The sequence below is a fragment of the Ambystoma mexicanum genome, chromosome 6q, assembly GCF_040938575.1.
Source record: "Ambystoma mexicanum isolate Mex_15411 chromosome 6q, UKY_AmexF1_1, whole genome shotgun sequence".
In the NCBI taxonomy this organism is placed as follows: Eukaryota; Metazoa; Chordata; class Amphibia; order Caudata; family Ambystomatidae; genus Ambystoma; species Ambystoma mexicanum.
The window spans coordinates 1628832174-1628844738 of record NC_090937.1 but is presented as its reverse complement, the minus strand read 5'-3'; the positions used below and the strand labels follow the sequence as shown (position 1 = coordinate 1628844738).

The following is a 12565-nucleotide window of genomic DNA, read 5'->3' as shown; positions in this document are numbered from 1 at the left end:
CGGTGGCCTGCTGGGACCAAGGCCCGTCAGGGCAAGGCGAATAGGCCTTTGTCAGGCCTTCGTCAGGGCTTTGTCGGGGAGGGGCCAGGAGCCCTGCTCGCTTCAATCCCCTCACCGATAGACAGTTGCAGAAACTAGGATGCAAGAACCTTTCCTGGATGGGGTTTTGATTTTCACGAAAAGTGTGTCAGCTTTGCTTTCAGCATGAGTCTGATTTCCAAAAAATGCATTTTGAACAATTTAAAGATTTGATCTGCGTTGGCCGGGAATCGAACCCGGGTCAACTGCTTGGAAGGCAGCTATGCTCACCACTATACCACCAACGCCTGCCTGTCTGGGCTATCTGATGGAGCGGCCTTTAGAAATAAGAATAAGTCATTGGCTGGGAATGAAAAAAGCTTGCGTTTGACGCAGAAGCAGTTCGCATCATGAGGTCTTGCCGGTCAGCCCAACATTTCCCCGGGACCCCTTAAAAAAGGAGCTTGGTTTTAAGTTTGGTTTGATTGAACAGTGCATTTTGTTGGCTGGGCTGGGACCCTCTCCTATTTAGCGCAAGAGTGGAACGAGGCAGCAAGTTCAAGGAATGACATTGCATCCAGGCACTTACAGCTCTTTGTGCCCTAATGCCATGACACAAAAACATAATTTGAAAAAAGTTAGCAGAGGATGGTTTCGATCCATCGACCTCTGGGTTATGGGCCCAGCACGCTTCCGCTGCGCCACTCTGCTGGTTGGAGAACAAAAGCTTTTCTGGGCTTTTACAGCCTACAAACCGACAACCCTAGACCCATTTTCGAGTGAAGCGGGCAGTAGGCCTTACAAAGCCAAACAACCTGCAACCACGCACTCCCATCCCATGGCCTTTTGCAGACAGGCCTCATTTCTCTAGCTCACACCCTAACTGCCAACACCCCTTCCCCTTCTCTCTCTGTCTCTCTCTCTCTGTCTCTCTCTCTCATTCTCTCTCTCTCGCAAATAGATACTTTACTTCCCAGGTGCAACAAAACAAGCCTTCTCGAGCTGGCAGATATGGGAAGGAAGGAAGGAAGGGCCAGTTTGGAAACTCAACTCAATTACCATAAATCCCCTGCTAAGGGTTATGGGAGGGAGGAATGAAGGAACTTTGCTTCAGGGAAAGGGCTGCTGCTGCTTCAGCATGTGAGGAGCGCAGCCACACGTTTCACCTTCTTCAGTATGTTGGTTTACAGGATGAGAGAGATCCTGAAACCTCACTCTAATAGGCTGAGGTGCTGTGCTCGGTGGCCTGCTGGGACCAAGGCCCGTCAGGGCAAGGCGAATAGGCCTTTGTCAGGCCTTCGTCAGGGCTTTGTCGGGGAGGGGCCAGGAGCCCTGCTCGCTTCAATCCCCTCACCGATAGACAGTTGCAGAAACTAGGATGCAAGAACCTTTCCTGGATGGGGTTTTGATTTTCACGAAAAGTGTGTCAGCTTTGCTTTCAGCATGAGTCTGATTTCCAAAAAATGCATTTTGAACAATTTAAAGATTTGATCTGCGTTGGCCGGGAATCGAACCCGGGTCAACTGCTTGGAAGGCAGCTATGCTCACCACTATACCACCAACGCCTGCCGGTCTGGGCTATCTGATGGAGCGGCCCTTAGAAATAAGAATAAGTCATTGGCTGGGAATGAAAAAAGCTTGCGTTTGACGCAGAAGCAGTTCGCATCATGAGGTCTTGCCGGTCAGCCCAACATTTCCCCGGGACCCCTTAAAAAAGGAGCTTGGTTTTAAGTTTGGTTTGATTGAACAGTACATTTTGTTGGCTGGGCTGGGACCCTCTCCTATTTAGCGCAAGAGTGGAACGAGGCAGCAAATTCAAGGAATGACATTGCATCCAGGCACTTACAGCTCTTTGTGCCCTAATGCCATGACACAAAAACATAATTTGAAAAAAGTTAGCAGAGGATGGTTTCGATCCATCGACCTCTGGGTTATGGGCCCAGCACGCTTCCGCTGCGCCACTCTGCTGGTTGGAGAACAAGAGCTTTTCTGGGCTTTTACAGCCTACAAACCGACAACCCTAGACCCAGTTTCGAGTGAAGCGGGCAGTAGGCCTTACAAAGCCAAACAACCTGCAACCACGCACTCCCATCCCATGGCCTTTTGCAGACAGGCCTCATTTCTCTAGCTCACACCCTAACTGCCAACACCCCTTCCCCTTCTCTCTCTGTCTCTCTCTCTCTGTCTCTCTCTCTCATTCTCTCTCTCTCGCAAATAGATACTTTACTTCCCAGGTGCAACAAAACAAGCCTTCTCGAGCTGGCAGATATGGGAAGGAAGGAAGGGCCAGTTTGGAAACTCAACTCAATTACCATAAATCCCCTGCTAAGGGTTATGGGAGGGAGGAATGAAGGAACTTTGCTTCAGGGAAAGGGCTGCTGCTGCTTCAGCATGTGAGGAGCGCAGCCACACGTTTCACCTTCTTCAGTATGTTGGTTTACAGGATGAGAGAGATCCTGAAACCTCACTCTAATAGGCTGAGGTGCTGTGCTCGGTGGCCTGCTGGGACCAAGGCCCGTCAGGGCAAGGCGAATAGGCCTTTGTCAGGGCTTTGTCGGGGAGGGGCCAGGAGCCCTGCTCGCTTCAATCCCCTCACCGATAGACAGTTGCAGAAACTAGGATGCAAGAACCTTTCCTGGATGGGGTTTTGATTTTCACGAAAAGTGTGTCAGCTTTGCTTTCAGCATGAGTCTGATTTCCAAAAAATGCATTTTGAACAATTTAAAGATTTGATCTGCGTTGGCCGGGAATCGAACCCGGGTCAACTGCTTGGAAGGCAGCTATGCTCACCACTATACCACCAAAGCCTGCCTGTCTGGGCTATCTGATGGAGCGGCCCTTAGAAATAAGAATAAGTCATTGGCTGGGAATGAAAAAAGCTTGCGTTTGACGCAGAAGCAGTTCGCATCATGAGGTCTTGCCGGTCAGCCCAACATTTCCCCGGGACCCCTTAAAAAAGGAGCTTGGTTTTAAGTTTGGTTTGATTGAACAGTACATTTTGTTGGCTGGGCTGGGACCCTCTCCTATTTAGCGCAAGAGTGGAACGAGGCAGCAAGTTCAAGGAATGACATTGCATCCAGGCACTTACAGCTCTTTGTGCCCTAATGCCATGACACAAAAACATAATTTGAAAAAAGTTAGCAGAGGATGGTTTCGATCCATCGACCTCTGGGTTATGGGCCCAGCACGCTTCCGCTGCGCCACTCTGCTGGTTGGAGAACAAGAGCTTTTCTGGGCTTTTACAGCCTACAAACCGACAACCCTAGACCCAGTTTCGAGTGAAGCGGGCAGTAGGCCTTACAAAGCCAAACAACCTGCAACCACGCACTCCCATCCCATGGCCTTTTGCAGACAGGCCTCATTTCTCTAGCTCACACCCTAACTGCCAACACCCCTTCCCCTTCTCTCTCTGTCTCTCTCTCTCTGTCTCTCTCTCTCATTCTCTCTCTCTCGCAAATAGATACTTTACTTCCCAGGTGCAACAAAACAAGCCTTCTCGAGCTGGCAGATATGGGAAGGAAGGAAGGAAGGGCCAGTTTGGAAACTCAACTCAATTACCATAAATCCCCTGCTAAGGGTTATGGGAGGGAGGAATGAAGGAACTTTGCTTCAGGGAAAGGGCTGCTGCTGCTTCAGCATGTGAGGAGCGCAGCCACACGTTTCACCTTCTTCAGTATGTTGGTTTACAGGATGAGAGAGATCCTGAAACCTCACTCTAATAGGCTGAGGTGCTGTGCTCGGTGGCCTGCTGGGACCAAGGCCCGTCAGGGCAAGGCGAATAGGCCTTTGTCAGGCCTTCGTCAGGGCTTTGTCGGGGAGGGGCCAGGAGCCTTGCTCGCTTCAATCCCCTCACCGATAGACAGTTGCAGAAACTAGGATGCAAGAACCTTTCCTGGATGGGGTTTTGATTTTCACGAAAAGTGTGTCAGCTTTGCTTTCAGCATGAGTCTGATTTCCAAAAAATGCATTTTGAACAATTTAAAGATTTGATCTGCGTTGGCCGGGAATCGAACCCGGGTCAACTGCTTGGAAGGCAGCTATGCTCACCACTATACCACCAACGCCTGCCTGTCTGGGCTATCTGATGGAGCGGCCCTTAGAAATAAGAATAAGTCATTGGCTGGGAATGAAAAAAGCTTGCGTTTGACGCAGAAGCAGTTCGCATCATGAGGTCTTGCCGGTCAGCCCAACATTTCCCCGGGACCCCTTAAAAAAGGAGCTTGGTTTTAAGTTTGGTTTGATTGAACAGTACATTTTGTTGGCTGGGCTGGGACCCTCTCCTATTTAGCGCAAGAGTGGAACGAGGCAGCAAGTTCAAGGAATGACATTGCATCCAGGCACTTACAGCTCTTTGTGCCCTAATGCCATGACACAAAAACATAATTTGAAAAAAGTTAGCAGAGGATGGTTTCGATCCATCGACCTCTGGGTTATGGGCCCAGCACGCTTCCGCTGCGCCACTCTGCTGGTTGGAGAACAAGAGCTTTTCTGGGCTTTTACAGCCTACAAACCGACAACCCTAGACCCAGTTTCGAGTGAAGCGGGCAGTAGGCCTTACAAAGCCAAACAACCTGCAACCACGCACTCCCATCCCATGGCCTTTTGCAGACAGGCCTCATTTCTCTAGCTCACACCCTAACTGCCAACACCCCTTCCCCTTCTCTCTCTGTCTCTCTCTCTCTGTCTCTCTCTCTCATTCTCTCTCTCTCGCAAATAGATACTTTACTTCCCAGGTGCAACAAAACAAGCCTTCTCGAGCTGGCAGATATGGGAAGGAAGGAAGGAAGGGCCAGTTTGGAAACTCAACTCAATTACCATAAATCCCCTGCTAAGGGTTATGGGAGGGAGGAATGAAGGAACTTTGCTTCAGGGAAAGGGCTGCTGCTGCTTCAGCATGTGAGGAGCGCAGCCACACGTTTCACCTTCTTCAGTATGTTGGTTTACAGGATGAGAGAGATCCTGAAACCTCACTCTAATAGGCTGAGGTGCTGTGCTCGGTGGCCTGCTGGGACCAAGGCCCGTCAGGGCAAGGCGAATAGGCCTTTGTCAGGCCTTCGTCAGGGCTTTGTCGGGGAGGGGCCAGGAGCCCTGCTCGCTTCAATCCCCTCACCGATAGACAGTTGCAGAAACTAGGATGCAAGAACCTTTCCTGGATGGGGTTTTGATTTTCACGAAAAGTGTGTCAGCTTTGCTTTCAGCATGAGTCTGATTTCCAAAAAATGCATTTTGAACAATTTAAAGATTTGATCTGCGTTGGCCCCGGGTCAACTGCTTGGAAGGCAGCTATGCTCACCACTATACCACCAACGCCTGCCTGTCTGGGCTATCTGATGGAGCGGCCTTTAGAAATAAGAATAAGTCATTGGCTGGGAATGAAAAAAGCTTGCGTTTGACGCAGAAGCAGTTCGCATCATGAGGTCTTGCCGGTCAGCCCAACATTTCCCCGGGACCCCTTAAAAAAGGAGCTTGGTTTTAAGTTTGGTTTGATTGAACAGTGCATTTTGTTGGCTGGGCTGGGACCCTCTCCTATTTAGCGCAAGAGTGGAACGAGGCAGCAAGTTCAAGGAATGACATTGCATCCAGGCACTTACAGCTCTTTGTGCCCTAATGCCATGACACAAAAACATAATTTGAAAAAAGTTAGCAGAGGATGGTTTCGATCCATCGACCTCTGTGTTATGGGCCCAGCACGCTTCCGCTGCGCCACTCTGCTGGTTGGAGAACAAGAGCTTTTCTGGGCTTTTACAGCCTACAAACCGACAACCCTAGACCCAGTTTCGAGTGAAGCGGGCAGTAGGCCTTACAAAGCCAAACAACCTGCAACCACGCACTCCCATCCCATGGCCTTTTGCAGACAGGCCTCATTTCTCTAGCTCACACCCTAACTGCCAACACCCCTTCCCCTTCTCTCTCTGTCTCTCTCTCTCTGTCTCTCTCTCTCATTCTCTCTCTCTCGCAAATAGATACTTTACTTCCCAGGTGCAACAAAACAAGCCTTCTCGAGCTGGCAGATATGGGAAGGAAGGAAGGAAGGGCCAGTTTGGAAACTCAACTCAATTACCATAAATCCCCTGCTAAGGGTTATGGGAGGGAGGAATGAAGGAACTTTGCTTCAGGGAAAGGGCTGCTGCTGCTTCAGCATGTGAGGAGCGCAGCCACACGTTTCACCTTCTTCAGTATGTTGGTTTACAGGATGAGAGAGATCCTGAAACCTCACTCTAATAGGCTGAGGTGCTGTGCTCGGTGGCCTGCTGGGACCAAGGCCCGTCAGGGCAAGGCGAATAGGCCTTTGTCAGGCCTTCGTCAGGGCTTTGTCGGGGAGGGGCCAGGAGCCCTGCTCGCTTCAATCCCCTCACCGATAGACAGTTGCAGAAACTAGGATGCAAGAACCTTTCCTGGATGGGGTTTTGATTTTCACGAAAAGTGTGTCAGCTTTGCTTTCAGCATGAGTCTGATTTCCAAAAAATGCATTTTGAACAATTTAAAGATTTGATCTGCGTTGGCCGGGAATCGAACCCGGGTCAACTGCTTGGAAGGCAGCTATGCTCACCACTATACCACCAACGCCTGCCTGTCTGGGCTATCTGATGGAGCGGCCCTTAGAAATAAGAATAAGTCATTGGCTGGGAATGAAAAAAGCTTGCGTTTGACGCAGAAGCAGTTCGCATCATGAGGTCTTGCCGGTCAGCCCAACATTTCCCCGGGACCCCTTAAAAAAGGAGCTTGGTTTTAAGTTTGGTTTGATTGAACAGTACATTTTGTTGGCTGGGCTGGGACCCTCTCCTATTTAGCGCAAGAGTGGAACGAGGCAGCAAGTTCAAGGAATGACATTGCATCCAGGCACTTACAGCTCTTTGTGCCCTAATGCCATGACACAAAAACATAATTTGAAAAAAGTTAGCAGAGGATGGTTTCGATCCATCGACCTCTGGGTTATGGGCCCAGCACGCTTCCGCTGCGCCACTCTGCTGGTTGGAGAACAAGAGCTTTTCTGGGGTTTTACAGCCTACAAACCGACAACCCTAGACCCAGTTTCGAGTGAAGCGGGCAGTAGGCCTTACAAAGCCAAACAACCTGCAACCACGCACTCCCATCCCATGGCCTTTTGCAGACAGGCCTCATTTCTCTAGCTCACACCCTAACTGCCAACGCCCCTTCCCCTTCTCTCTCTGTCTCTCTCTCTCTGTCTCTCTCTCTCATTCTCTCTCTCTCGCAAATAGATACTTTACTTCCCAGGTGCAACAAAACAAGCCTTCTCGAGCTGGCAGATATGGGAAGGAAGGAAGGAAGGGCCAGTTTGGAAACTCAACTCAATTACCATAAATCCCCTGCTAAGGGTTATGGGAGGGAGGAATGAAGGAACTTTGCTTCAGGGAAAGGGCTGCTGCTGCTTCAGCATGTGAGGAGCGCAGCCACACGTTTCACCTTCTTCAGTATGTTGGTTTACAGGATGAGAGAGATCCTGAAACCTCACTCTAATAGGCTGAGGTGCTGTGCTCGGTGGCCTGCTGGGACCAAGGCCCGTCAGGGCAAGGCGAATAGGCCTTTGTCAGGCCTTCGTCAGGGCTTTGTCGGGGAGGGGCCAGGAGCCCTGCTCGCTTCAATCCCCTCACCGATAGACAGTTGCAGAAACTAGGATGCAAGAACCTTTCCTGGATGGGGTTTTGATTTTCACGAAAAGTGTGTCAGCTTTGCTTTCAGCATGAGTCTGATTTCCAAAAAATGCATTTTGAACAATTTAAAGATTTGATCTGCGTTGGCCCCGGGTCAACTGCTTGGAAGGCAGCTATGCTCACCACTATACCACCAACGCCTGCCTGTCTGGGCTATCTGATGGAGCGGCCTTTAGAAATAAGAATAAGTCATTGGCTGGGAATGAAAAAAGCTTGCGTTTGACGCAGAAGCAGTTCGCATCATGAGGTCTTGCCGGTCAGCCCAACATTTCCCCGGGACCCCTTAAAAAAGGAGCTTGGTTTTAAGTTTGGTTTGATTGAACAGTGCATTTTGTTGGCTGGGCTGGGACCCTCTCCTATTTAGCGCAAGAGTGGAACGAGGCAGCAAGTTCAAGGAATGACATTGCATCCAGGCACTTACAGCTCTTTGTGCCCTAATGCCATGACACAAAAACATAATTTGAAAAAAGTTAGCAGAGGATGGTTTCGATCCATCGACCTCTGGGTTATGGGCCCAGCACGCTTCCGCTGCGCCACTCTGCTGGTTGGAGAACAAAAGCTTTTCTGGGCTTTTACAGCCTACAAACCGACAACCCTAGACCCATTTTCGAGTGAAGCGGGCAGTAGGCCTTACAAAGCCAAACAACCTGCAACCACGCACTCCCATCCCATGGCCTTTTGCAGACAGGCCTCATTTCTCTAGCTCACACCCTAACTGCCAACACCCCTTCCCCTTCTCTCTCTGTCTCTCTCTCTCTGTCTCTCTCTCTCATTCTCTCTCTCTCGCAAATAGATACTTTACTTCCCAGGTGCAACAAAACAAGCCTTCTCGAGCTGGCAGATATGGGAAGGAAGGAAGGAAGGGCCAGTTTGGAAACTCAACTCAATTACCATAAATCCCCTGCTAAGGGTTATGGGAGGGAGGAATGAAGGAACTTTGCTTCAGGGAAAGGGCTGCTGCTGCTTCAGCATGTGAGGAGCGCAGCCACACGTTTCACCTTCTTCAGTATGTTGGTTTACAGGATGAGAGAGATCCTGAAACCTCACTCTAATAGGCTGAGGTGCTGTGCTCGGTGGCCTGCTGGGACCAAGGCCCGTCAGGGCAAGGCGAATAGGCCTTTGTCAGGCCTTCGTCAGGGCTTTGTCGGGGAGGGGCCAGGAGCCCTGCTCGCTTCAATCCCCTCACCGATAGACAGTTGCAGAAACTAGGATGCAAGAACCTTTCCTGGATGGGGTTTTGATTTTCACGAAAAGTGTGTCAGCTTTGCTTTCAGCATGAGTCTGATTTCCAAAAAATGCATTTTGAACAATTTAAAGATTTGATCTGCGTTGGCCCCGGGTCAACTGCTTGGAAGGCAGCTATGCTCACCACTATACCACCAACGCCTGCCTGTCTGGGCTATCTGATGGAGCGGCCTTTAGAAATAAGAATAAGTCATTGTCTGGGAATGAAAAAAGCTTGCGTTTGACGCAGAAGCAGTTCGCATCATGAGGTCTTGCCGGTCAGCCCAACATTTCCCCGGGACCCCTTAAAAAAGGAGCTTGGTTTTAAGTTTGGTTTGATTGAACAGTGCATTTTGTTGGCTGGGCTGGGACCCTCTCCTATTTAGCGCAAGAGTGGAACGAGGCAGCAAGTTCAAGGAATGACATTGCATCCAGGCACTTACAGCTCTTTGTGCCCTAATGCCATGACACAAAAACATAATTTGAAAAAAGTTAGCAGAGGATGGTTTCGATCCATCGACCTCTGTGTTATGGGCCCAGCACGCTTCCGCTGCGCCACTCTGCTGGTTGGAGAACAAGAGCTTTTCTGGGCTTTTACAGCCTACAAACCGACAACCCTAGACCCAGTTTCGAGTGAAGCGGGCAGTAGGCCTTACAAAGCCAAACAACCTGCAACCACGCACTCCCATCCCATGGCCTTTTGCAGACAGGCCTCATTTCTCTAGCTCACACCCTAACTGCCAACACCCCTTCCCCTTCTCTCTCTGTCTCTCTCTCTCTGTCTCTCTCTCTCATTCTCTCTCTCTCGCAAATAGATACTTTACTTCCCAAGTGCAACAAAACAAGCCTTCTCGAGCTGGCAGATATGGGAAGGAAGGAAGGAAGGGCCAGTTTGGAAACTCAACTCAATTACCATAAATCCCCTGCTAAGGGTTATGGGAGGGAGGAATGAAGGAACTTTGCTTCAGGGAAAGGGCTGCTGCTGCTTCAGCATGTGAGGAGCGCAGCCACACGTTTCACCTTCTTCAGTATGTTGGTTTACAGGATGAGAGAGATCCTGAAACCTCACTCTAATAAGCTGAGGTGCTGTGCTCGGTGGCCTGCTGGGACCAAGGCCCGTCAGGGCAAGGCGAATAGGCCTTTGTCAGGCCTTCGTCAGGGCTTTGTCGGGGAGGGGCCAGGAGCCCTGCTCGCTTCAATCCCCTCACCGATAGACAGTTGCAGAAACTAGGATGCAAGAACCTTTCCTGGATGGGGTTTTGATTTTCACGAAAAGTGTGTCAGCTTTGCTTTCAGCATGAGTCTGATTTCCAAAAAATGCATTTTGAACAATTTAAAGATTTGATCTGCGTTGGCCGGGAATCGAACCCGGGTCAACTGCTTGGAAGGCAGCTATGCTCACCACTATACCACCAACGCCTGCCTGTCTGGGCTATCTGATGGAGCGGCCCTTAGAAATAAGAATAAGTCATTGGCTGGGAATGAAAAAAGCTTGCGTTTGACGCAGAAGCAGTTCGCATCATGAGGTCTTGCCGGTCAGCCCAACATTTCCCCGGGACCCCTTAAAAAAGGAGCTTGGTTTTAAGTTTGGTTTGATTGAACAGTACATTTTGTTGGCTGGGCTGGGACCCTCTCCTATTTAGCGCAAGAGTGGAACGAGGCAGCAAGTTCAAGGAATGACATTGCATCCAGGCACTTACAGCTCTTTGTGCCCTAATGCCATGACACAAAAACATAATTTGAAAAAAGTTAGCAGAGGATGGTTTCGATCCATCGACCTCTGGGTTATGGGCCCAGCACGCTTCCGCTGCGCCACTCTGCTGGTTGGAGAACAAGAGCTTTTCTGGGCTTTTACAGCCTACAAACCGACAACCCTAGACCCAGTTTCGAGTGAAGCGGGCAGTAGGCCTTACAAAGCCAAACAACCTGCAACCACGCACTCCCATCCCATGGCCTTTTGCAGACAGGCCTCATTTCTCTAGCTCACACCCTAACTGCCAACACCCCTTCCCCTTCTCTCTCTGTCTCTCTCTCTCTGTCTCTCTCTCTCATTCTCTCTCTCTCGCAAATAGATACTTTACTTCCCAGGTGCAACAAAACAAGCCTTCTCGAGCTGGCAGATATGGGAAGGAAGGAAGGAAGGGCCAGTTTGGAAACTCAACTCAATTACCATAAATCCCCTGCTAAGGGTTATGGGAGGGAGGAATGAAGGAACTTTGCTTCAGGGAAAGGGCTGCTGCTGCTTCAGCATGTGAGGAGCGCAGCCACACGTTTCACCTTCTTCAGTATGTTGGTTTACAGGATGAGAGAGATCCTGAAACCTCACTCTAATAGGCTGAGGTGCTGTGCTCGGTGGCCTGCTGGGACCAAGGCCCGTCAGGGCAAGGCGAATAGGCCTTTGTCAGGCCTTCGTCAGGGCTTTGTCGGGGAGGGGCCAGGAGCCCTGCTCGCTTCAATCCCCTCACCGATAGACAGTTGCAGAAACTAGGATGCAAGAACCTTTCCTGGATGGGGTTTTGATTTTCACGAAAAGTGTGTCAGCTTTGCTTTCAGCATGAGTCTGATTTCCAAAAAATGCATTTTGAACAATTTAAAGATTTGATCTGCGTTGGCCCCGGGTCAACTGCTTGGAAGGCAGCTATGCTCACCACTATACCACCAACGCCTGCCTGTCTGGGCTATCTGATGGAGCGGCCTTTAGAAATAAGAATAAGTCATTGGCTGGGAATGAAAAAAGCTTGCGTTTGACGCAGAAGCAGTTCGCATCATGAGGTCTTGCCGGTCAGCCCAACATTTCCCCGGGACCCCTTAAAAAAGGAGCTTGGTTTTAAGTTTGGTTTGATTGAACAGTGCATTTTGTTGGCTGGGCTGGGACCCTCTCCTATTTAGCGCAAGAGTGGAACGAGGCAGCAAGTTCAAGGAATGACATTGCATCCAGGCACTTACAGCTCTTTGTGCCCTAATGCCATGACACAAAAACATAATTTGAAAAAAGTTAGCAGAGGATGGTTTCGATCCATCGACCTCTGGGTTATGGACCCAGCACGCTTCCGCTGCGCCACTCTGCTGGTTGGAGAACAAAAGCTTTTCTGGGCTTTTACAGCCTACAAACCGACAACCCTAGACCCATTTTCGAGTGAAGCGGGCAGTAGGCCTTACAAAGCCAAACAACCTGCAACCACGCACTCCCATCCCATGGCCTTTTGCAGACAGGCCTCATTTCTCTAGCTCACACCCTAACTGCCAACACCCCTTCCCCTTCTCTCTCTGTCTCTCTCTCTCTGTCTCTCTCTCTCATTCTCTCTCTCTCGCAAATAGATACTTTACTTCCCAGGTGCAACAAAACAAGCCTTCTCGAGCTGGCAGATATGGGAAGGAAGGAAGGAAGGGCCAGTTTGGAAACTCAACTCAATTACCATAAATCCCCTGCTAAGGGTTATGGGAGGGAGGAATGAAGGAACTTTGCTTCAGGGAAAGGGCTGCTGCTGCTTCAGCATGTGAGGAGCGCAGCCACACGTTTCACCTTCTTCAGTATGTTGGTTTACAGGATGAGAGAGATCCTGAAACCTCACTCTAATAGGCTGAGGTGCTGTGCTCGGTGGCCTGCTGGGACCAAGGCCCGTCAGGGCAAGGCGAATAGGCCTTTGTCA

At 50.1% G+C, this 12565-nt stretch overlaps 5 non-coding genes across 5 annotated transcripts; all 5 read right to left on the bottom strand.

Moving 5' to 3' along the window:
* Positions 1 to 254: 254 nt before the first annotated feature.
* Positions 255 to 326, bottom strand: TRNAG-UCC (transfer RNA glycine (anticodon UCC)). Its single transcript has one exon. It is a non-coding gene; the product is annotated as a tRNA-Gly (tRNA).
* Positions 327 to 1511: 1185 nt separating this feature from the next.
* TRNAG-UCC (transfer RNA glycine (anticodon UCC)) lies at positions 1512 to 1583 on the bottom strand. Its single transcript has one exon. It is a non-coding gene; the product is annotated as a tRNA-Gly (tRNA).
* A 2427-nt stretch (positions 1584 to 4010) lies between these two features.
* On the bottom strand, positions 4011 to 4082 carry TRNAG-UCC (transfer RNA glycine (anticodon UCC)). Its single transcript has one exon. It is a non-coding gene; the product is annotated as a tRNA-Gly (tRNA).
* Positions 4083 to 6513: 2431 nt separating this feature from the next.
* On the bottom strand, positions 6514 to 6585 carry TRNAG-UCC (transfer RNA glycine (anticodon UCC)). The gene has a single exon. It is a non-coding gene; the product is annotated as a tRNA-Gly (tRNA).
* Positions 6586 to 10262: 3677 nt separating this feature from the next.
* Positions 10263 to 10334, bottom strand: TRNAG-UCC (transfer RNA glycine (anticodon UCC)). The gene has a single exon. It is a non-coding gene; the product is annotated as a tRNA-Gly (tRNA).
* Between the last annotated feature and the right edge of the window lie 2231 nt (positions 10335 to 12565).